Source organism: Cyprinus carpio, unplaced genomic scaffold (assembly GCF_018340385.1).
Source record: "Cyprinus carpio isolate SPL01 unplaced genomic scaffold, ASM1834038v1 S000006754, whole genome shotgun sequence".
Classification (NCBI taxonomy): domain Eukaryota; kingdom Metazoa; phylum Chordata; class Actinopteri; order Cypriniformes; family Cyprinidae; genus Cyprinus; species Cyprinus carpio.
Genome location: NW_024879353.1, coordinates 158,215 through 185,088, shown reverse-complemented (window position 1 = coordinate 185,088; position 26,874 = coordinate 158,215). Strand labels below are relative to the sequence as shown.

The window sequence follows — 26,874 nt, the reverse complement described above, 5'->3', positions numbered from 1 at the left end:
TGTCTTGCAGATGTAAATGCAGATGTCAAGCAGATGTTCTGTACATGTGCTGTCAGGGATATATATATATATATTGTACTGTGTATATATATGTGGTACTCCCTTAAAAGATATAGATACTACAATCAAATTACAGTAAGCAAATAAATAACCATATGTTCAGAAATATACTATATCTTCCACACATCTGTCTTTACTCATAGATATCTCAGATACAACTCAGGTAAGTAATTAAAGTAATACACAAATGACTCAGATAAATGATACATGAATGCACTTCTCTGTGACTTATATATTAAACGTATATGTATATATGTATATGTATATTATATATATATATATCTATATATATATATATATATATATAATATATAATTTTATATATTAGCATAAACATCTTTTAAAAACATTTATTGTAAACCATAAAATATGATTTGTTTTAGGCCTCGCTCGCCCTTGTGACGTCCATAAAGGTATGACTCATGAATAAAATACATATTTTTTTTAATGACGCAATCAATTAATCAAACAATAAAATGAATATTTTAGTAATAATAAATTATTAAAAATCAAATAATTGTCGTTCCAAAATTGTAAGAGCTTTAGTCTACTTTTAGAGTTTGGTGAATTTAGTAATTAGTACTAGCTTCACGTGTGTTTTAGTTTGAGTGTGTGTGTGTGTGTGTGTGTGTGTGTGTGTGTGTGTGTGTGTGTGTGTGTGTGTGTGTGTGTGTGTGTGTAGTCATGTGTGTGTGTGTGTGTGTGTGTGTGTGAAGCCTCTCTCTCTCTCTCTCTCTCTCTCTCTCTCTCTCTCTCTCTCTCTCTCTCTTCACAGATCGCGTTATTGCGCAACGCGACGGTCGAATCGCTTTATCCGGCCTCGATACGAACGCATCTGACTCGGTTCGCTTGAGTCTGGCTCCGCCTGAACCCCACCAAAGAGGTCGGATGTCGCTCGCGCGCTCGGAGCGATGACGGACAGCCAGGTGCACGCGCATTGCTCCTTCCCGACGCCGCTGGTCCTGATGCTGCGGGCGCACGAGCATCAGCAGCATCACTGAGACGCTCAGAACCTCGGATCGGATGGACTCGAGCCTCGAACGAAGCGATGACATCTGCTGACAGACCGTCACCGACGTCTCCGAACCTCGGCCGAGCTCGTGAATGAACGCTTCAGAACGCTCACAGAACCGCCCGTGGGCTTCGACTCATCATCACGAAACCTTGCGAGGACGCGGATCTGGTGCTTTGACTTCGATTCCGAGTGGTTCATGAGATCTGCAGCATTTCTTCCACGTTCTGGAGAGACCCCGGCGCTTTAATCTGGATATGTTGAAAGGCACGTAAGGATGGATGGGATTATTAGCGTTTTGGGGGTCCTGACGCTCGTTTTGGAGGGCATCTCATGCCAGGGAGTGTATGGTAAGTGCCAGCAGCTCATACAGATGCATTTATATGCCAGTCAACATGCCGTATGTGCGTCTGAACAGGTGCCATTTCACAAACCATCCAGCATGAGATCTTCCCAACAGCCGATCCACAGGTTTATAGAGGGGAAAACGATGCATTATGAAGATCAGATTCATCAGTGATTCTTTGGAAATAATAGTTGAACATTTCAGAATTAAATTTCAGAATCATTTTAATTGCAAAAGTTTTATTTTAGGTGTAAGATTTGGCCATCATGTGCATTTTCATAACGCATAACGCAAATAGCCATGACATCTATTGCAAATGTGAATATTGCATGCTAAACAGTTCGTCCTTTGGGTTTTCCTTACATTCAGTGGAAGTCATTGCATTGCATTAAAGAAACACTGTAGAAATGCTTTAATATTCCCAACCAACAAGAAAAAATAATAAAGAAAAATAATGCGATTAGCCATGACCTCTATAGGAAATGTGTATATTGAATGTTAAAAAGTTAATCTTTTTTGTTTTCCTCATTTAATGGAAGTCATTGCATTGCATTTAAGAAACACTGTAGAACTGCAATAAAAGTCATTGCATTGCATTAAAGAAACATTGTAGAAATGCTTCAATATTCCCAACCAACAAGGAAAAATACTGCAGATAGCCTGGATATTTAATATTGCATTCTAAACAGTTCATCCATTGGGTTATTCTCATATTTAATGGAAGTTGCATGGAGAGACATTCATGCATTTTAATTTGCACTGAAGAAACGTTGTTTGAAAAGCTGTACGGATGCTGTTTAATGAGTCATTGTGGTTGCAAATGTCATAGCAAGTGTCTGAAATCTGCAAAATGTTGAACTCTTGCCTCTCCTTATCCTACATTCTCATCGTGTACCAAGCAACTAGTGGTGTTCTAGTAGTGTAGTGTGGGTTAACCAGAGCCTTGCATGACCATGAGTCACAAATGTGCAAATGTCATGAGGGAAAACGTAAGCATTGTTTACTGTGGGATGCTGTTGCTCAGGGCCGATCTGACTGGCGGGTCACGCGTTGAGATGGTGGGCATAATATCAACTAGATGGCTTTTGTTTCTGGAGTCGGTTCACATCAAGAGGGGCACGCAGGATAGCGCACATGTGTCTCTGAGGGGCTAATAGGATAATAGAGTTTGGGCAGAGCCGGGTTTCGCTGATCCATGAGAATGCACTTTAAAATCAATGACTTCAGCGCCCATGGAGGAATGGAAATGACGGTGTGAGATGCTGTTGAATGCCAACACGCTCTGAGACGCCCAGCAGTATCTGCTTCCTAATTAGTGTTAATTATAGTTTCCCTTCTAGTGTTCACTGCTCCCTACACACTCAGCAGGGGACACTTGAAATAGTTCAGCCAGCAATGAAAATGTGCTCACCCTCAGGCCATATGAGATTAGGATGAGTTTGTTTCTTCATCAGGTTTGTAGAAATGTAGCATTGCATCAGTGTCTCAGCAATGGATGCTCTGCAGTGAATGGGTGCCGTCAGAATGAGAGTCCAAACAGCTGATAAAACATCACAATAATCCACAAGTAATCCACAGCACTCCAGTCCATCAGTTAACATCTGGAGAAGACAAAAGATGAAACATCCAGCATTAAGATGCTTTTAACTAAAATACATAGAGTCTATAATCCATAATAATAATACTTCCTCCAGTAAAGAAACAACAAATCGCAAAAAATCTAATCACACACACACACACACACACACACACACACACACACACACACACACACATACACATACACACACACACATACAGTTATACAGTTTGTAAGTACTATTACAGAAATCTGATGTATGGCTGACAAATATGCATCACATTATGTAGATCAGTTTATTCATGTTAAAACTCTATGTGCAATTCAAATGCATCATTACTTTAGGCCTAAGTTTCAACTGTGATATAACATCATATACTTGTGTGAATAAATATGAATACACTGCATAAATTAAATAGATTTTTGATTTAATCTTAACTGTTTTGAAATGGTGTCACATCAGGAGACCTTAACTCACCTCAGGACTAGTTTTGGTTAGTGGTCACTTTAGCTGCGCACATGTATATCTGAGCTGAAATAAGTGGCACAAAAATGCACTTTTCTCCTATTTTAACCAAACTTGTGTAGTACAGAGTTGCTGCTGACCGCTCAAGTGATCTAGCGATGCACACTTGTTTCAAGCACACTATGATTTGGAACCCATTGACGTCCACTTCACAGTGCACAGTCGGGTGATTGGAACGAGTCAGCCGTATCCCATCATGCATTAGTGCAGAGTGTTTGAACAGACAGTGTAATGTGTGTAACCCGATGATTAGTCATTTGTGTTATGAATCCCAGTCTAAACATCATTATGAAGAGGTTTGGCTTTATGTGATATGCTGCAGTACCTGATATTAGATACTAGTGCATTTAGTTAGTCGGTAAGATTTTACACTTTACAAGGTTCCATTCTTAATCCACAATTCTTAATTACAAGAACAATCCTTAATACATTATTAAACTCTAGTGTTGCATCTGTTTATATTATTTAATGTTTATATATGTATTTGATACACTATATTTACATAAACATATTTTCTACCAATGTTTTGGGCCTTTTTGTATATTTTTTAATATATATATATATATATAATATATATATATATATATATATATATATCTATATATATATATATATACATATATATAGTAAAGTTTGAAATATATTAAATATATTTTCAGTTTTAAAAAATGCTTTTCATTAAGCTCCACTGTTTACAACATTTATTTAATCATTAAAAAAATTATAATAATGATATGTTTGCTATATGGGATAACATGAGCTAACTATGAACAGTTGTTTTTTATTAACTGATGTTAACAAACAAATAAATACTGTGACAAATGTAACGCTCATTGTTAGTTAGTTAATGCATTAACTCACATTAACTAATGAGACCTTATTGTGAAGGATTCTGAGCAAGTGTTGTTCTCCTGGGAAGATCTTTTCATTCACAAGTGATGAAGTGCTGATGAGCGCTTGAGTACAAAATAAATGGATTCACTTGCCAATTTCATATTTCTTTCTCGTTCACTTCCCAACAAACACCTTTTTAATTGCTGATGAAGAGCGAAGGATTAGGTGTGGAATTGATGCTGAATTTGTGCTGTTGATGATTCTCATGCTGTCCCAGAGGATGATGGGAAATGTAGTTTATATTTCGTAATTATTCAAAAATGCTCTTTTTTTGTGTTCTACAGAAGAACAATATGATTTGGAATGACATGATATGATGACAAAATGTTATTGATCTGTCCCTTGTGTAAAAGAAGTGTATTGAATATGCATTTGTACTACTTAAAATCTTATGTAAATATATTAATGTGCAGATAATATAATATCAATAAAATAAAAAGCCTGTTAAGTGAACTTTAGAGAGACACTTTCATGACTGTTTCTAAACACACTTAAGTAGACTTTTAAAAAGTGCACTTAATGTCAAATTAACATTTTTGCTTTAAAGTTTTTTATTTTTATTTTAAATCATTATTTTAATAATATTTGACTAATTTGACTGTTGATTTATATACTACAATTTAACCTGTAATGTGTTATTTGATATTACATTTAAAATTAACAGAGTTTAAATGCACTAAATTGCAGCTTCAAAAACGTGTAATTACAAATATATTCTATATTATTTACATATATATTTACATATTATATACAGATTATTTCTTGTTCACACACACTATTTTAGAAATTACATTTAAGTATATTTTAGTTGTCAGTGCATTAAACCATGTTTGAAAGTTATTATGAAATTACATATAAAAATGCACTTAATTGGGTCAAAAAAGCACTCGTAATTTAAAATTAATTGCTTTTAACATATAAAACTATAATGCATTCATTGCATGCAATTAAGTTTCTGAAAGCATTTCATTCAGCTGCACTTAAGTAATATTCTTTTAATTAAGTACTTTTTAAAAGAATGTTAAAATATACTATTTCCAAAGGGATCTTTGGTTTAATTACGTGATTTAAAAAAAAAATGAAATGGTGATGGGTTGAAGGTTTTTCATCCATGATGATGATGATGATTTCAGAGGAGAAGCGTGGGAACCGTGCATCGTTATGTAACGTCGTTTCATGTTACGCCTCTGTTCTTAAAAGCATCAGGATGAATGAAAACAAGGCTGTGGCTCTTTATTCCCTGCACCAGCCGCTAGTGAAGTCACAGCATCTTCACGGCGAGCTTCAGATCCTGGCCGTCTAAACTATGCAAATGCATTCCACCAGTGCAACTAAAGCGCTCTTTGTTGCTTCTCTGTGCCTCCTCCAGAGCTCTTTATCAATTCCCTTGGATCAGAAGCCTGCGTTTCCTACTGTAATGAGAGCCAGAGTGAAGCTGCGCTGCTGTTTGACGCAGATCTGCTGGCTGGAATCATGCAGCGCTGCTGTTTGCAACCTCACACACTTCTGCTAGTGCGTTATTACACTGAATTTTGGAAAATTTACATTTTGAATTTGGTAAAACATGCTTAAAAAATATTTAAGCCTAAACTTAATATACATGTGTAATTTCCATGCATTTGCATTACCCAGTTTGAACATAAACAAAGGAACGTAATGTGTGAGCGAAACAGGTCAGATTTCTGTAACAGTACTAATAAACTGGATGTGTTTTCATTGGACGATAACCAGATTTATATATTTATCATTATTAAATTCAAATTGTTCTAGTCTAAAACATTTTAACTAATTAAATATTACCTGGCATATTTTAATCATGTTGATATTTTGGGGTTATTATAGTAAAAAAAAAAAAAAAAAAAAAAAAAATGAAAATGAATGTTAACTAAAATAAAAAATGAAAACCTTATTTTATTTCAAAGGCAACATTTCTTGTTTTCAGTCAGTTTAACTTGATGTAATAAAATAAAAAATGCAAATAAAAATATAGACAAAAAAAAAAAAAACTAATAAAAATCACCAAAACCCCAGTAAAATTATGAAAACTTTAACTAAAATTAACATTTAACATGAAAGCAGAAAATATAAAAATAAAATCTAATTCAGAATATTATCAAAAACTATAATAGCAATCTTGAATAACACTGCTTTCACAATTAACATATTTATACTGATTCTAAACCATTTGAATAAATGCATTTTGAAAATATGATTTTTTTTTTTTTTTTTTTATAAAATCAAACAATAATAAACTAGGCCATGAAAATTTGAGTTGATATTTTTTTAATATCTGGATGGATATACATATATAATTTATTTTAATAATTATATTATTATTTAATATTTGCACAAGCATTTTTAATGTCATCTGAGTGTTTTCTTTTTGTTTTTTTTTATGTTGTGTGGTTTAGTTGATGGTTTTTGAATTTAACTATATCCTATCAAGTAACAGATGAATTCGTGCTAATATGCTGCAGGGTTTGATTGAAAATGTGACCTTTGACCTTTGAAGAGTTTCTCCTTGCATTTAAGAGCCGATCAGTCTATTTCTGTTTGCTTTCATAGCTGTCCAGAGTTATATGGTGAGTTGCATTGTATTATTGGTGTTTTTTCTTCGATCTCGGAACAGAGCTGAGGCCTGTTTCTAGTTTGCATCCAGTGAGTTGAGGAGCTCTGAGCTGACAGCTGTAGTGTGAATCTTTCATGCACAGTTTTCTTTCTTCAGCTTCACTGGACTTTGGTGTTTTACTAACTAAAGTGCTGAACTACCTGCTGTACGTAGTGTAGATCAATAGAAGTGCTGTAGAGTGCGCTGGGAAAACACACAGACATCCCAATGTGATCATCACAGTGTAAAGAGCAGAGATCTGAACATGCTTGACTTAAAATACTATACTATAATTACAGCCAGATACTGTAGTTAATGCAGATACTGTAACAATAACCAGTTAATATACACTAGTGGTCAGAAGTTTGAAATTAAGATTTTTAAATGTGTTTTTAAAGAAGTCTCTTCTGCAATTTGTAAAGATTTTATTTGCTATAATTAAATATCAACATTCTCATCAGCATTATATTGGAAAGCACACATATCATATTAATTCTAAGCATTGGCCTTCAGTAGAGAGTCTGTTGTTGTTGCTGGTCCTCATGGTTTGGTGTCAGACTCATTGACAGTCTCATGCTAATGTTTCCACGTGTCGCTTTAGCCCACACATCCAGTCCAAGTGCTGCTCCTGCGTGAAGTGATGTCTGTTGTCATGGCGACAACATCCGCCACACACCTCTCGCATCCTTGCAGCAGAGAGTCAGTCGCTCAAACAGATGTGAAGTGATTGCAACCTGAGAGAGCGAAAGCAACAAAATCAGTTTCATCTCACAGGTGTCTGTTTATCTGAGGTTTAAGCTGCTCAGAGTAAATGCTTAAACGCTTCGCTCGTCTGCTCGTGAGTCACATAGCAACAAGCCGCAGTTTTATGCCGTATGTGTTGCGTTCATCTGTCGGTATGTAGGGCAAATGCAGGAGGGGTGTTTGTGCAGCCTTGGACTGACGCATCATTTGGTCAAATGCAGATTTGTCACGAGAGCCGAATCAATTGCATTCGTCCATGTGAACGTGTGTTATTTGAACAGTTGAAGCCGGCATATGATATCTTTGACATATGACCTTAAAACTCATAATTATGAGATGAAAAGTTGTAACTGACATACTAAAAGTCATCCAAATTTACATAAAAAGTCATAATTATGAGATAAATAGTCAAAATTATTATTTTAAAAGTTGAAGTTGACACTAAGTTGGAATTATGACTGTAAAAGTCAGTATTATGACACAAGTAATAATTATGAGATAAAGAGTCAAAATTATGACATACTAAGTTGGAATTATGACTTTAAAAGTCAAAAAAGGGACAAGTAATAATTGTGAGATGAAGAGTCAAAAATATAACATACTAAGTTGGAATTATGACTTTAAAAGTAAAAATTATGACAGAAGTAATAATTATGAGATAAAGAGAATAATTATGAGATAAAGAGTCCAAATTATGACAGAAGTAATAATTATGAGATAAAGAGTTAAAATTATGACAGAAGTACTAATTATGAGATAAAGAGAATAATTATGAGATAAAGAGTCAAAATTATGACAGAAGTACTAATTATGAGATAAAGAGTCAAAATTATGACAGAAGTAATAGAGATGAGATAAAAGAATAACTACTAATAAAAGAGTCAAAATTATGACAGAAGTAATAATTATGAGATAAAGAGAATAACTATGAGATAAAGAGTCAAAATTATGACAGAAGTAATAATTATGAGATAAAGAGTCCAAATTATGACAGAAGTAATAATTATGAGATAAAGAGTCCAAATTATGACATACTAAGTTGGAATTATGACATTAAAATAATGATATCAAGTTTTTTTTTTTTTACTTTTTTTGTCATATTTTCACATAGCACATAATTTTGTCCATTTGTCTAATAATTTAGACTTTTAGTCATAATTGTGACTTATTTCATAATTTTAATTTATGTAATAATTTTAACCTTTTATCTCATAATTTCGACTTTATAGTGTAATTGACTTTCCATATCATAATTTAGACTTTTTATCATCTTGACTTAATATCTCATAACTTCAAATTTTTATGTCATAATTTTGACTTTGAAAGTCATAATATCATTGCCAACCTTTTATCATAATTATGACACAGTAAATCAATTTTGATTTATGTCATTTCACCTTAGTATGACATTATTTCGACTTTTCATTCATACTTTGTTCATCTGTCATATGTAAGGCAAATGCATATATATAAATATGATCACATCAACAGAATAATGCACAACCTCTAACAAAATGTTATTCTAACAGAAGTGCATTATTGTTCATTATTACAAAATATTATTATAATATTCTTAAAATGGAAAAAACATTTGGAACCTTACTGATTTGCATTTTTTTTGTTAGTTACTATTTATTTATATAAATAAATAATGCATGAATAAATATGTCATGCAATTGAATTCATTATGTAAACAGCTGTATTTCCATTATTAGTAAATGCTGTCAAAGTCGGCGCTGAACTTTCCTGGTCTCATGTTTCTTGGACGGTGTGATGATAAATGGGTGGTTTGTCATCCAGATGAAGCATCTTGTGTTGTGTATGTTGGTGGAGTTTGAATATTCATGACAAGCTGCTGATGCTAGTGTTGAGACGCAGTTTAAAATATCAGCGTGGTTTGGTTTTAGTCTGTCGCGTCGTTATGTGTGCGATGAAAGCGTCTGTCTGTCTTTCTGCAGCGAATCCAGTGTGATTCTCTCCAGAGACACACAGAGAGATGATTGATGGACACGGCGGCTGTCAAAACCCATCCAGACTCGGCATGGACTCTCCGTCTGCTGGGAGAAAACGAGAGCTGCTGTGGATTTGAGAAAGGAAATCTAGAAACTTTTTTACATCAGACAGAACTTAAAGTTGTTTTGATGCTGAAAGTCAGCATGAGATTTGCAACCCATGAAACGTCTCATTTAAGATTAAGATTAAAATAGATTATTGGAGTACATTTTAGAAGAAAAATACTATTTCAGTTTTTCTACTTCAGTGTGTTACTTGCCATCTATCTATCTTAATGTTTATTTAGTTAACCTTATTTATTTATTTTTTACATTTTTTACACTCTGTCCCTAAATTTAAAAGGCTGCTATTGCATAAAATGCTGTGTAACATATAATGTGTAAAATATTTAGTTTTTAATATATATGTTTTGTTAGATGATTAAATTAATTAATTGATTAATTCATTTATCATTTATTTATTAATCAGTTTTATTCATTTATTTAAATAGATTTGTATAATTTATCTTTTTAAATAGATGTATTTAATTAAGTTTTAATTGTACTTTTATCAGTATTTTTCTCTGTGCCCTGCATGGTCTACACTAGTTAAAGAGACGTTTTGGATTTGAAGCTCCTGTACTTTTATCCCTCTGTTCCACAACATAATTTTTTCAGCACAATGCACATTCTGTGTTTTTTCCTCTGTCTTTCGTCTTTTCTCATGCAAATACCCTTGTATTTAGTTAAGCGGTGTTGGTGAGTTAATTGGCTGTGTGCTGCTGAGTAAAAATCCCCTCCAGTTTCTCTTGTGGTCACATGCATCAAATACCAGCGCATTTACCCACGTCACATCTGAGATCGTCCCTTCATTACGCTTGAAAGTGTTCACCGGGTTAATTGAGCGGATGAGCTCAGGATATGGAAATGCATGCAGTGATTGTCCAGAATACAGGTCTGCAGTATGTGCAGTTCAGTTACATCAGAACTCATACATACAGTATAGCACTATTTCTAAAATCTTTTGTAGGAGAGAACCTTAAACTTTAAAAAAAAAAAAAAAAAACATTTAAATGATAGAAATGATAATTAAATGTTTGCATGTGCATATGCACAAATAAGATATAAAAGAGCTTGCAAATATTAAATATTTTATGTATGCATGTGCAAACATAAAATATTTAATTTAATTATTTTATTTCATTTGATTAGCATTAACTTAATGTGGGTTTTGCAGTTTGTGCTGTTTCATAGAAATTTATTTATGTATAGTAAAATGTATTTAGTATTTAATTTAATCTAATTTTTTATTGTTTATTTCTTTTCACATTTTTTCTATGTATCCCTAAAATAAAAAAAATAAAAAATGCAGCTATATATTTTAATGTACAACAAAACAATTTATACTGTGAAAAAAAATATATGAATATTTGGAAAATATTTAGTTTGTATTATTTTTTTCTACTCACCATAGTGCTGTATTGTTGATTTATTAATTTATTTCAGATGTTCATTCATTTTTATAATTTTTTATAATTTTATCTGTTTTAATAAATTTATTTATTTATTTATTAAAGGGTAAGTTCACCCAAAAAATGAAAATCCTGACAGACAAGCAACTTAACATTCAGAATGCAGGTTTGTAGTTTGCAGTTTAATAGGAAAGCTTTAATATTTAATATCTATAATAATAATAATAATAATAATATGCTTTATTTATATAGTGCCTTTCAAGGACCCAATGACACTTTACAAAATAAAGATATTTAGTATTAAAGTTTTTAATGTCTCGAAAATTAGAAACTTTAATATCTCACCTTTTTTTAATGATAATCAAAATAAATAAATAAATAAAAATAAATATATAAATAAAAATTTTAATGTTTGCATGTGCATCTCCACAAATGAGATTTGAAAAAGATGTATTGTATATTTAGTGATTTTTCATCATACAGATTCTATCCAATATACAAAAGCATGCACTGCTGGAATAACAGAAATTATTATTTTTTTAGACCTCATTAGTGGCACTTAATCGGTTAATTCTGCATGCACAAGCTGCGAGCGCAGTGCTTTCGACTTTAATCCTGCATGCACTTCTGCTCAGATATGACTGTTATTAATAATGAATGGCCGGCGTGGATGAGGAAAGGTTGCTGCATGCATGCGTGGGTGCAGAAGTGTGTTTTTCTGCTTTGATCAGAACGTGGAGTGATTGCTTTGAGCCTGAAATAGCTGCGAGCCCCTCAGGAGAGAATAACGCCACCTTTACCGTGAAGAAGCGAGAGGGTTAGGAGTCTCACTAACACACATCACGAGTTAGTGAGGGTTCCTGTGCATAACCTACATTATCTGCTCATTTCACACAGCAGGACTCCAGTTCCCAGCATGTACTACAGTTACTGCATTACATTTACATTTAGTCATTTAGCAGACGCTTTTATCCAAAGCGACTTACAAATGAGAACAGTAGAAGCAATCAAAATCAACAAAAGAGCAATGATATAAAAGTGCTATAACAAGTCTCAGTTAGCTTAACGCAGTACATGTAGCAAGGGCTTTTAAATAATATAATAAATAAAAAGCATTACTTTTATTATTGCTGCTGCTGTTTGTTGCCCTTTTACAATATCCAAAAAAAATTGTATTTTTTGAATTTTGTTAATTCTGTCTTTATCAGTTTTTTTTTTTTTTTTTATATAAATTAATGATTTTATTCATCAAGGCTGCTTGAAATTGATCAGAAGTGATAAAGGCATTTATAGATTTAAAGATTTCAAATAAATGTTTTTCAGAATTTCAGTTTATGTCACAATTTTTTTTATTTTTTTAAATCTATGGTGAACACAAAATTAACAAAATTGTGAGATGTAAACTCAGAATTCTGAGAAAAAAAAAGACAAAATTGCAAAATATAAACTCATAAATTACTGGAAAAAAAAAATCTAGATAGCAAAATATAAACTCATAAATCAGTGAAAAAATTCAAAATTGCAAAATATAACCACAAATCAGAGAAAAATGACAAACTTGCAAAATATGGACTCAGAATTCAAAGAAAAAAAAAATAGTAAAAAAGTAAAAATTGAAGAAATATAAACTCATAAATCAGTACTCTTTCAGAGCTAATTAAAGTCCCGCTCTCTTTTCTTTTTTATCTAACAGTTTGTTATATCTACAGTAGTAACAGACTGATATGTCAGTCAAGCTGATATTCAGCTACATTTATCTCAATAAACTGTAGAAGTGTCAAACCAGTTACCTTTCTGAAAGCATGATCCCAGGTAATAAATGTAGCTTATAGAAACATTGTGGGAACATTGTTTTGAAATGTTTTGAAATGTTTTTGAAACGTTAAAATGTCCAGTTTTCTTGTCGTGATTATAACCCTAAAACGGCATAAAAACGTTTATTATTTCTTAAAATATAAAGTAATTAGAACATTTCTTTTTTTAATATTAGAAGAATTTCATAATGTCCAGTTTTCTTGTCGTGATTATAATGTAATTTCAAGGTTACGTGTTTCCGGGTTTTTTTGTATTGTGTTTTTGTCGTTTGCTTGTTTCTTGCATGTCTTTTAGATGTTGTTTTGTGTGTTGTTTGTTTGCGTATAATTTGCGTGTTATTTTTGTGTGTCAGTTGCATTTTGTTTTTGTGTGTTGTTTGCATTGTTTTGCATTTTGTTATCATGCTGTTTGCTTGTTGTTTACATGTCATTTGCTTGTTGTCTTGCATATTGTTAGTTTGCGTGTTGTTTGCATGTTTTTGTGTGTTGTTTGTGTGCAGTTTGTGTTGTTTTGCATTTTATTATCATGCTGTTTGCATGTCTTTTACATGTTGTTTTGCGTGTTTGTTTGCATGTCATTTGTGTGTTGCATGTCATTTGCATGTTTTTGTGTTTGCGTTGTTTTGCATATTTTGCATTTTATTATCGTGCTGTTTGCATGTTTTTTGTGTTGTTTGCATGTCTTTTACGTGTTGTTTTGCATGTTGTTTGTTTGCATGTTTTTTGTGTGTTGTTTGCATGCTGTTTGTGTTGTTTTGCATTTTGTTATTGTGCTGTTTGCGTGTTGTTTGTGTTGTTTGCATGTCTTTTACATGTTGTTTTGCATGTCCGTTTGTGTGTTGTTTTCGTGTTGGATCACTCGTGTTGGAGTGGTTGTGGATGTTGTGGAGGCTGTAATAGCAGGTCGGGCTCCTTCACTTGTTCCTCCTACACAAGCATTAGCATGCGCCACTGCACGCGTGATGGAAGCGTGTGCTCGCGCTCGTCTTATTGAGAAACACCTCTGATCACGTGTAGTGTTTGAGATCCGCTCGTCTGATCATCTCTTTAGAGCTGCGGATCTACTGCTGGCCTTCACACCATAAAACTCTTTTATAGTTGCATCTTTTATAGTATTTTTCACTCTCTAAGGACCGTTTGTTTTTTGAGAGCCATCCATCACTGAAGCATGTTTATTTGCTGTCATCAAACACAGTATCTATTAGGTGCAGGTGCTGCTCTTAAAAGCTTCTATCTATATTAAGTCGGATATAACAAGCTGTTTTTCTGAGTTGCATATTTCTAATGCACACAGTTAGTGTGTACTTGGCTGCTGATGGGAAAGTACTTAGATTTGAGTAAGTACTGTAGGAAAGACAATATGGCATTATGTTATGGCATTAATGAGTAGTTTTATTTGTCATGTTTGTATTTGTATTTTTTGTATTTGATGTTTAAGTTCATAGTATGTAGTCTTACTCCAAACTCATGCACCAAAAACAGCGTGTGATCTAGGCATGTGTGGCATGCTCCTAACAACTTGGTATAATTAGAGAAACACTTTTGTACATACATATACTGTCTGTCTTGTCTATTGTGTATTTTTATATAATATACAGTATATTTATACATTCACTTATTTATTGTGTTATTTATTAAATTTTAATATTTTTGTAAATGTAATTAGAATTGCAGTTGTTTGTATATAATATAATATAATATTTATTTATTTATTTATTTATTTATTTATTTATTTATTTATTTATTTATTTTAAAACTAACATTAGCCTGATTCATTAACTGGATTATTTCTTTAAAAAAACAGGCAGGACAAATGAGGAAAATACACTTAATTGCAGTTTATTATCATTTATAATTTGTTTTTATAAATTTAGTTTTAATAAAATTAAAATCAAACAATTATCACTATAAATATCACTATAATATTTAACTATAATTTCATTTATAGTTCATAATAATTTTAGTTTATATAATAATAATAATAATAATTGTTATTATTATTCTTATTATTATTTTATATAACAACAATAAAATTACAATGCTAATATTTATGCTTGTTTTTTCTTTGCTTTCAAACGATAAATCATAGAGCTTTTATTTTGGTGAAAAACTGCAAGGAAACTTCTTTTTTGAAAAGCTTCAGTACATCAGTTTGTACGTATTTATATCATTGCAACACAGTTTATGCAGGTTGACAATCATACTAAACTATAACATGTTCTCAAACATTGATAAAACGAAAAGAAAACGGTTTCTGGCCAACTTGCAAGTAAAATATAAAAAAAATTATATAAAATGTATTTATATTTATTCTCCTAGCTTTATCTTATGGATGATATCTGCTGTGTCTTGCTGTTATTTTGTCTGTGCACTGGATGCTTTTGTCACTTAGACAAATTGGCTTGTGTGTGTAAGAGTACTTGGCAATAAATCTGATTCTGATCCCTATCTAGCATACTATAGACTGTAGTATGGATCCTACAGTATGTGAGTTGGGCTTTGGCCATGGACTCAGGAAGCTGATCTTGCAAAAAGAGTGTGTTTTTAATATAAATATATGAATTTATTTTTTCTTCAAAACTGATGATGAAGATGGATTATGGTTAACAATAAAACTTCAGTCATTTATCTTGGTGTTGTGGGTAAGTGTTATGCATTAAATTAAAAATTAAAAGACAAAAAAGCTTAATTACACTGAGTTTGAGCCTCTGGGAGCTTCTTTGGCAGCAGCTGCATGTGTGTGTGTGTGTGTGTGTGTGTGTGTGTGTGTGTGTGTGTGTGTGTGTGTGTGTGTGTGTGTGTGTGTGTGTGTGTGTGTGTGTGTGCGTGTGTGTGTGTGCGTGCGTGCATAAGAGTCTCTTAAATGTGTTTAGGCACATACTGTAAATAATATATAAAAACATAGTTGAATTAGGGTTTCAATAAGACAAGCATGAATAGGAACAGGAGTAATTATAATGCAAAACAATAAATTACTACTATACCAGAACAGAAAGAAAACGTAAAGAAAAATCTCTTTAAAATCCTTAAAAAACAAACTTGGCAAGCAGCATTGTATTGATTGTATCTCGGGTGTGTTTGGTGGTTATCCTGCAGGAAAACCTGCCAAAATTCTGCAGTAAAGACACAATGTGTGAAAGCAAGCCTCAGCGCTGCTTCACGAGCACATTTATAGATATGTTAACTGGAAAATAAGAAAAAAGATTAGCCATGTTTCTCTGCCAACCTCGTCTGTAAATCACATACATAAAACATCGGTCCAGCAGCATATAGATTATTTAAAAATGGATTACAAATTACATGATGACAATTGTAGATAGTAGCACGATTACACATATTAGGTAATGTATTGTGACTACCTTTAGATCGCTTTTGACCTAATTCATTTAGCACATAGACTTGGGATTAGTGTGTACCATACTGAAAAAAAAATAAACAATTTAAATAAATAAACAAAAAAAATCTTTGTTATCATGAAATGCGTTAAACCATATTTTTGTAGGTTTTGGCTGTCTGAACTTACTGCAATGACTTAAGTAAATAAACAATTAAATATAACATAAAAATAAGCATATTGTACATATATAGTACTTTTAGAGGTAGAAAAAAACTCCCAACATAAATCACAAAAATTGCATAAATTTTAATTTTTTATTTTATCGAAGATAAATATATTATTTAATTATATTTATTATATTTAATATATATAATAGCTAATATATTTATTTATTAAGGGGGGGGGGGGGTCACACCTGAGACCTTTGTGCCTAAATTTGTCCACGAAGAATGCTTCAGGGTTAAACATTACATTACAGCAGGGTTTTATGAAGAAAAACTGTTTGAAACGTTTGATATATATATAAAATCTGGGGTGAATCAATAAACTCTGAATAATTTACTGCCATTGTGTGAATAATGTAATCATGTATTCCAGGGGTCTTCAATGTTTTTAAGGGCAGGGACCCCTTGATACAAAATATGTCAAGCAGAGCCACATATTAAGCCTATAGTCTTTAATATTATATATAACACATGTACAAGACAAGAGATCAGAACTATGCACACTATTGTTGTTGCACAAGCCTGTATATGACTTGTTGAAATGCATCATAAACATTAAAAAAACAAAAACATTTTGAGATAGAAATCACAATTCATTAGTTGTGTGCAGTTGCTGTAAATTACTTTTAATGGATTTTCAGAGTCATTCATTCTAGTTTTACTAGTCAGATGGACATTTAACTGAAATTATTTGAACTTTAGCTACAGTTTATTAGACATTCACATTCTTAAACTTTAGCTTCAAGTTTACTAAAACTTAACGTTGTAATTTTACTGTGAGATGGACAATTAAGAATCAAATCTCTGAGTATCTGAAATCAGTGAGGGTTTCTAATAAAGTGCAGATATAATGTGTAAGCAATGAAAAGAACAGCAAAGTACAGTGAGACATTCACGGTTATTTACAAGGCATTACTTTAACAAAAAAATTTGAATGTAATGTAGAAATATATTGATACAAATATTTTTCTATTAATATAATAATCTGCATTTAAATTGCATTTATCTATTGTGACACATCGTTTCGTTTCAGGGTGTTTATATTTAAAATTTACTTTGTGTTTTTGTTTTTTACGAAAAATTACTTGTGATCAAACATTAACTGGAGGACCCCCTGCAGGACCCCCGGTTGAAGACCCTTGATGTAATACATAAAAAATGTAATAATCTGATCGTGAGCATTTTAAAATGTAATGTAATCTAATTATAAGTACTTTTGAAATCTGATTATGTACTTAATCAGTCACACATAATCAGATTTTTATATACTGTCTGGATAGCGCTTGAATGCTTTTTATGACTTTATGAACACTATATGATGAGAAAGAAAACATGAAAAATGTCCTAAAACCCTTTAAAAACACACACTTGGTAAGCAGCTGAATCTGGAATATGAGTGTGTTTGGTCTTCATGCACTGGCAGATTTTTTCCACTTGTTTATCCTTAAAAAAATCTGCCCAAATACACTGCAGTAAAGATGCAATGTGTGAAAACAAGCTTTAATGACTTACACAGTGTATTGATAGTTTAACTGGAAATTCAGACGCTCATGTGCCATGTAAAGAAGAACATAATTCAGTCCTGCCTGCTTTGTCACTCAGCTATCTCTAGACGTCTTTCTCTGGAGCGTGAAGCTTAGTTTGCTCAGTTTGGGATCGAGAGGTAGAAGATGAAATGATGTTCCTGTGAAGTGTTCTGCCGTCTGCATTGGACCGAGGCCATTATTAATATGCACTGACACTTGCATACAACTGAAATGATCCAGGATGTCTCGTCGTGGATCATAAAATTCCCCAAGGTGCCTTTCGCTCGTCTGATATTGAGTGCACTTCCTGAGCCTATATTATAAATCACAGCGTTTCTATAATGAAAGAATGTCTTTATTGCGTCGCTGAAGACAGAACTGCATTAAAATCAAGCAGCTTCACATTATGCTCAGCGGCGTGGCATCGCTTAAAGGGTACATGCGAAAACGGCCTGGTGTTTATTTTTGTATTTATGCTTGAGTTTATGTTAAGAGGTGTGGCATCTTTAAATGCCATTTCCCCTTTTTTTATCATACTGTGTTCAAATAAGCAGCCAAATATAAACAAAAAATAAAAATAAATAAAAAATAAAATAAATTGATATAATATAATATAATATAATATAATATAATATAATATAATATAATATAATATAATATAATATAATATAATATAATATAATAATTAATATAATAAGAATAAAAAATAAAAATAAAGTTGATATTTACATATTGCTAGCCAAAACATTTAGATTTATTCAGAATTCAAAACTTCTTTGGCAGACTGTCAGTAGATTATTTATTTATTTATTTATTTATTTTTGTCCCAGTATAATAATATAGTTTTGACAACAATTATGATTAAATATGGATTTATTTATTTATTTACTTACTTTATAAAATGTTTATTGCTATTAATTACTTTTGGGTCTCGTTTCATTTATTTTTAAACCATTTTTGTCATTTGTTTGTTCTTGCATGTAAGGCTTCTTGAACTGCATTGATTTGTTTAGAAAAGTGCTTTATAAATTCTATGTGATTTTATTGATTGATGAGCAGATTTATATTTTTATTTTATTTTATTTTATTTTATTTTATTTTATTTTATTTTATTTTATTTTATTTTATTTTATTTTATTTTTTTAAATCATAATCAAACTTTAAAAAACCTTGGTAACACTTTACTTAAAGCTTTTAAATATTATGCATTATAAAAGTAGTTTTTAATGCATTAATTATTCCTTGTAATGCACCTTATAATGCACTGATCTAATGAGTAATTGTAGCCACAGTTATAAGGCATTACTGTACTTATATGTAATATATTTATATAACATATTTATTGTTACAAATTTATAAAGTTTAAAGCATTAAAACACATGACAAATATTTTATCTGTGCTTACATTTATTTATGAAACGATATAATGCATAAGAGTGTACATTATGAATACTTTTTAATGCATTAAAGGCTTTAAGTGTTACCAAAATCTTTTATCTTTTTCTGCTTTTCATGAATATAGTTGTGGTAGCTGGCATGCCTCTGAATTATAAACAATCAGTCAATATATCATTTGACTGATTGATAATCAGAATTCAGCATCAGAGCTGTTATTTTATTAGTTGAGGTTCAAACACATTTACAGATGTCATGGTTTAAAAGATAATTAATATTGAGTTTTATTATCGGTTTTGCTTCACTGACACTATCACTTTAAAGCTGAAATTGAAATGGATTCATGATCGGTGACACTGTTATTGAACTCAGTTGAATCAATATTGTACTGAATAATGACTCTGTTCTTCTGCTTCACTCATGAATTGTTATTTATTTCTTATGGAAAAACTTTGCGATATTGATATAGTTCTTTATACTGCAGTTTTGTCACCTACCGCAGGATGGATTCTGATTGGCTGTCAAAGTTTTTATGGTTCATCAGGTGGAACAAATCATTCTGAAAGTGATTTCAATGTTATGGTTCTTCTGTTATATGTGATGTGGACTCTGCTATTCTTTTGCATTTAGAACAACTATACTGTAGTTATCATTATAGTTATTGTTCTTAAAGGGACAGTTCACCCAAAAATTAAATCTGCCATCATTTACTCTCCCTCATGTCATTCTAAGCCTGTTTGGGTTTCTTTCTTCTGCTGAATACAAAAGAAAATATTCTGAAGGATGTTGGGAACCAAACAGTTGCTGTAGTAAAGTATGGAAAAAATTCAATGGGGACCAAAAACTCTTTGGTTTTTCAAAATGTAAACTTTTTGGTAAACTATCACTTTAAATGTTGAAATATAGCAGTAAATTGATGTCTGATCGTCTCCTCACAGTATTGCCGATGCAGACTGAGACTGACTCACACATGAAGAGTCACATAATGACCTGCAGTTTTTGTTACTCATATATAAGCTAATCAATGGAATTTTATTTAATTTAATTTAATTTAAAATTTATTTTATTTTATTTTATTTTATTTTATTTTATTTTGATTTGATTTGATTTTAATTTGATTTGATTTTAATTTTGTTTTGATTTTGATTTGATTTGATTTGATTCGATTGATTTGATTTGATTTCGATTTGATTTATTTATTTGAGTTTGATTCGATTTGATTTAATTCGATTTGATTTAATTTGATTTGACTTTACTCAGTTCAATTTTATTTTAATTTAATTTAATTTAATTTACAATCTGCATTATTTAAAATAAAAAGATAAATAAAATATAGTAAAATAGAATTAAATAAATTAAAAAATAATATTTTAAAATTTATTTCATTGTATTTTTCTTTATTTCATTTATTTTTTATTTTAAATAATGCAGATTGGACTACATTTGCAAGTCTTTCTACTTCAAAATTGCACATTTAATTCAGTGTGTTACTTGCCATTTCATTGTAATTATTGCCATATTAATTTCCAAGCAACTTCGGAGTAAGTAAACCAAACCAGCACCAAATGTTTTGCAGTAAGCTGAATCCAGTTCATCTTTTGTAATGAATCCGTTCCAGTGCTGATCCAGATGGTGGAGATGTGACCTGCCAGATGTTTCCCTCACCTTGTGCTGGTGGATGTCACTGAGGTCATGTGACCCGTGTGCCGGACTCACTAGTGTGCGACCCAGCAGTTCACATCCACTAATTGACACATTTGAATCTTACTAGTGCTTCTGGCAAAATCAGCTAACCCAGGTTTGGCTTTACCGGAAAACTCCTTCAACATCCGTAATCCCAAACGAGGTTTAACTGGATGTTTCTAGCATAATGTGACCAGTTAACCTTCCCCTCGTGATGTCATTAGTGTATTTTCCTCTGGCAGTTTGCGAGCGAGTTCATTGGTCTGTGGGCCGATGGGTTTATATGATTAAATTACGGCTGGTGTGTGATCCGGGACGAACGGCGAGTCCTTGTGTGAAAAAGAGCTCATTGAGAAGCATGCCAGAGCACTGGTGACATCTGTGAACAAAGGAGCCCTCAGAGACGCACTTCACCAGGCACTGCGTTCACGTCTGAATGCCATGCAGATAAACACGCTCGTGTCAAACATTAAAGCGCAGTGCATTTATTATGATGCCTTTGTTTTATGTTAAATTATGTAGGATTTTCTTGAATCAAGAATTGTCTTGTCAAAATTAAGTGAGTTTTTGCTTAGAACAAGCAAAATAATCTTATTTCAAACAGAAAACAAGATTATTCTGAACAAGAAAAAAACGCTAAGTAAGAAAAGCATTTATTTGCAGTGTGAAAACTGTGCTTGGATCAGTGCTGAACCTCTCTGATGTTGTTTGGTGGATGGTGCATAAAGTTGTCAGTTCAAAGATTTTAGGTTTAATTTTTTATTTGTTTAAGGGAAAGAGAGTAAATATTTTCCTGTGACAAAGGCTTGACATATGAACGTGTCAAATATGCAAGATTTACTATTATAGATGAAGTTTAACAAACATCCCTAAACATATTTCATGTTAACTAACCATATATCACTATTATAGTTATTAAGTGTGATGAGTATCTTATTATCCATGGAATAATTACGGTTTAACAGATTGGAGTCAGTACAACTTTGTAATGTTTTTGAAAGAAGTCTCTTCTGTTCAGCAAGGTTTCATTTATTTGAACACAAATGCAGTAAAAATGGTGAAATATTATTACAGTTTAAAATAGCTGTTTTCTATGTGAATATCTGTTAAACTGTAATTTATTTCTGTGATGTGCAGCTGTATTTTCAGCATCATTACTCCAGTCTTCAGTGTCACATGATCTTCAGAAATCATTCTAATATGATGATTTGCTGCTCAGGAAACATTTCTGATTATCATCAGTGTTGAAACTGAAGTTGTGCTGCCATGATACAGTACATTTTATTTTTATTTATTTGTAATTTTCCCTAACCATAATTTTATTAAAATTATTAATTGTATATTTTAATTTGTATTATTATTAATAGTAATTTGTTATATTCTTATTTATGTATTTGTATCATTATTATTTATATTATTTAATATTATATTATTAATAATATTTAATGGACCTGTTAGTTAATGCATCAGCTTAAGTTAACAAATGAAGCTTCATTTCAAAAGTGTGATGTTCTCTCTTGTACAGTCACACAGATAGGGGAATGCTGCTCTCGATTGTGTAGATGTATGTTGATTTTGTGATTGGTTTTATATTTTTTTTTATGTTTTTTGTTCGTTTTTCCTGTTTTTTGTTTAACAAACACGATCAGTTTCACCAGGGAAGAACTGCTTGAACATTCGGCAGAACACACCACACAATCTTTTACGGATTTTAATTATTCAGACGTTTTACTGAACGTTGTTGTCGGTGGAGTAGCGGCGCTGATCAAACGCTTCTGGACGCGCAAACGGGGGAAGCGAGCTGGTGCGCTCGTTAGACTCAGGAAGCGCGGATTTCGAACGCCGTTGCCTAGCATCCATCTGGCAAATCTCCGCTCTCTACCCAAACAAAACGGACGAAATCCTTCTGCTCTCTCGGACAAATAAGGATTTCTCACACTCTGCTGCTCTGTGTTTCACGGAAACCTGGCTCAATGACGCCATACCGGACAGCGCGGTCCATCTGCCGGGCTTTCAGCTGTTCAGAGCGGACCGCGACGCAGAATCAACGGGGAACTCGATCGCGCGGCGGAGGGGCTTTTTTTTAAATGAATGGTGGTTTGTGTATGTATGTGTGTTTGTTAAGGTGTGTTTGTTGGTTATATATAGAATCTTTATTAACTGAATGCAGTTCTTTTTGTTACGGGAGTTTCACTCGTTCATTCTGGTGAGTGTTTACATCCCTCCGCAAGCGCACGTAAGCCTGGCTTTACAGAAACTCGCTGACCAGCTCACAGAGACAGAACAACAACACCCGGACTCCGTTTTAATCATTCTTGCGGACTTTAATAAAGCCAATCTCTCCCGTGAACTGCCAAAATACAGACAGCATGTTACATGTCCCACCAGAGACAGTATATATTTGGATCACTGTTAAACCACAATAAAGGATGCATATCACTCTGTTCCACGAGCAGCTTTGGGACTGTCTGATCAACTGTCTGGTTCATCTTATACCAACCTACAGGCAGAAACTTAAATCTGCTAAACCTGTAGTAAAGACTGTAAAGAGATGGACCAAACGAAACAGAGCAGTATTTAAAAGCCTGTTTTGACCTCACTGATTGGAGTGTTTTTGAAGCTGCTACCACCGATCTGGACGAACTCACAGAGACTGTAACACCATATATTAGTTTTTGTGAGGATATATGCATTCCTACCAGGACTTATTTAACATTCAACAATGATAAGCCATGGTTTACAGCATAACTCAGACATCTTCGTCAGGCCAAAGAGGATGCCTACAGAAATGGGGACAGAGTCTTGTACAATCAGGCCAGGAACACACTGAACAAAGAGATTAGAGCGGCTAAAAAGACCTACGCTAAAAAGTTGGAAGACCAGTTTACTTCCAACGCTAAACTTCAGTGTGGAGTGGACTAAGAGGCATCACTTACTACAAGACACCATCCTCCTGCACTGAGGCTAATCAACGACTTGCTAATGACCTGAATGAGTTTTATTGTAGATTTGAAACCCTCAACACCCATTCTGACCATCTATCTACACAACCGTTAACACCTCCTGCAATCCCCCCTCTCCACACCTCCTGCTCTTCAAATCTGTGAAGATGATGTGCGCCAGGTCTTCAGGAAGAACAAAAGAAGAAAAGCACCAGGCCCAGATGGCGTTACACCAGCCTGTTTGAAAACCTGTGCTGACCAGCTGGCCCCCATCTTTTCACAGATCTTCAACAGATCTCTGGAGTTGTGTGAAGCGGCCTTCCTGCTTCAAACCTCCACACCATCATCCCCATTCCCAAAGAAACCCAAGATAACAAGGACTTACTACTATAGACCTGTGGCTCTAACGTCTGTCGTCATGAAGTCGTTTGAAAAACTGGTTCTGGCTTATCTGAAGGACATCACTGGACCCTTACTGGACCCCCTGCAGTTTGCTTACCGAGCAAACAGGTCCGTGGATGATGCAATCAACATGGGATTGCACTTCATCCTGCAACATCTGGACAAAACAGGGACTTATGTGAGGATCCTGTTTGTGGACTTTAGTTTCGGCTTTCAACACCATCATCCCAACAGCCCTCCAGACCAAACTGACCCAGCTCTCTGTTCCTAGCTCTTTCTGACAGATAGGCAACAGCTAGTGAGACTGGGGAAATTCATGTCCAAACAGCTGCTCCACCAACACTGGTGCCCCTCAGGGATGTGTTCTCCTCCTCACTGCTCTTCTCGCTGTACACCAACGACTGCACCTCAAAAGACCCCTCTGTCAAGCTCTGAAGTTTGCAGACGACACCACACTCATCGGTCTCATCCAGGACAGTGACGAGTCTGCTTACAGACAAGAGGTTGAGCAGCTGGCTGTCTGGTGCAGTCTTAACAACCTGGAGCTGAACACTCTCAAAACAGTGGAGATGATCGTGGACTTCAGAAGAAACCCCCCCTGCACTCCCCCCCACTCACCATCATGAAGAGCACTGTGGCTGCAGTGGAGTCATTCAGATTCAGGACCTGAAGTGGGACAATCACATTGACTCCATTGTTAAAAAGGCCCAACAAAGGTTGTACTTCCTTCGCCAGCTGAGGAAGTTTAACCTGCCACAGGAGCTGCTCAAACCGTTCTACTCAGCCGTCATTGAGTCTTTCCTGTGCACTTCAATAACTGTGTGGTTGGGTTCAGCTACAAAATCAGACATCAGAAGACTACAGAGAATGGTTCGGACTGCTAAAAAGGATTATTGGTGCTCCCCTGACTGCCCACCGTTCAAGAACTGTATACATCCAGAGTGAAGAAAAGGGCTCAGAAAATCACTCTGGATCCCTCACACCCAAGTTACCCCATCTTTGAACTTTTGCCATCTGGCCGGCGCTTCAGAGCCGCAATACCAGGCCAGTCAGGCACAAGAAACTTTTGTTCTTCCCCCAGGCAATCTACCTCATGAACAGTTAAATGTTCCCCACACTTATACAATCAAAATGTGCAATATCCTTATATTATTGTTACCCCTTTCATCCTTGGTACATCCCTGCATCTTACTCAATCCAATTCCATTTATCAATTTATAGCACAATTGTTTATACACTTATTTATCTGCAAAGGGTTTTTATTTTTTTTGACTGTGTGTTGTTGTCTTTTGTGTACTGGAAGCTTATGTCACTAAAACAAATTCCTTGTATGCGCAAGCATACTTGGCAATAAAGCTCTTTCTGATTCTGATCTGATTCTGAAAAGATCAGCAATCAGGTGATTCACTGACTCGTTAGATTCATTTCAATCAGGTGATTCAATGACTCGTTTGACTCACTTCAATCAGGTGATTCATTGACTCGTTTGATTCACGTCAAACAGATTATTCACTGACTCATTTGATTCACTTCAATGAAGTGATTCACTGACTCATTTGATTCACTTCAATCAGGTGATTCACTGACTCATTTGGTTCACTTCAATCAGGTGATTCACTGTCTCAGGTGATTTAACTTCACTTTTGTTTGATTTCAATCGCCTTGTTTTTTCTTGTTGAATGAATTATTTTTTCTTGTCTTTAATGTATTAATTATTTTTATGTGAATTAGTGTTGTTATTATTATTTTATGTAGCGTGGTGTAGCTAAATGTCAGTGGTGTTCTGGGTCTAGTTCTCTGTTGTTGTTTTGCCGTGTTGTGGGGGGTTGGACGGATCAGCAGCCACAGGTGAGCTGGATCTGGTGAAGCACCGGCGGGTTGAATCTCGAGGGGAAGCGGTCACAGCAGGAAGCGTGTGAGCTCTGGGTTTTACCGCGGTTTGTGGTACAGGTGCCAGAACCCCCCGCTGACGTGAAGAATGAGCTCTGAGCAAATCCTGCTCGTGCACTCAGCTGTACACTCACCTGAAAAATACACTTTCTGTAAGGCTTCCAGCTCGTATTTACATGGTGAAATTAACTGAGAAAATTAATAACTGTGTTCTAAAGATCCGAGGTGCATTATTTTGTGTGAACATATGGATATAAATGACACGACATGTTCACTTTTATTGATATATGTGTGACGGTGTTTTTTCTGTTGATTCAGATTTTATGCCTGTGAAGTTGTGATTATGTTTTGTTATAGACTTGTGAAATTTTGTTGAATCACTTTGATTCATTTTAATATTATTTCACATTGAGATCTCTGATTAAATCT

At 33.7% G+C, this 26,874-nt stretch overlaps 1 pseudogene; it reads left to right on the top strand.

Moving 5' to 3' along the window:
• The first annotated feature begins 804 nt into the window (after positions 1–804).
• The window catches only part of LOC109099200, a 142,702-nt pseudogene continuing 116,632 nt past the window's right edge, over positions 805–26,874 (top strand).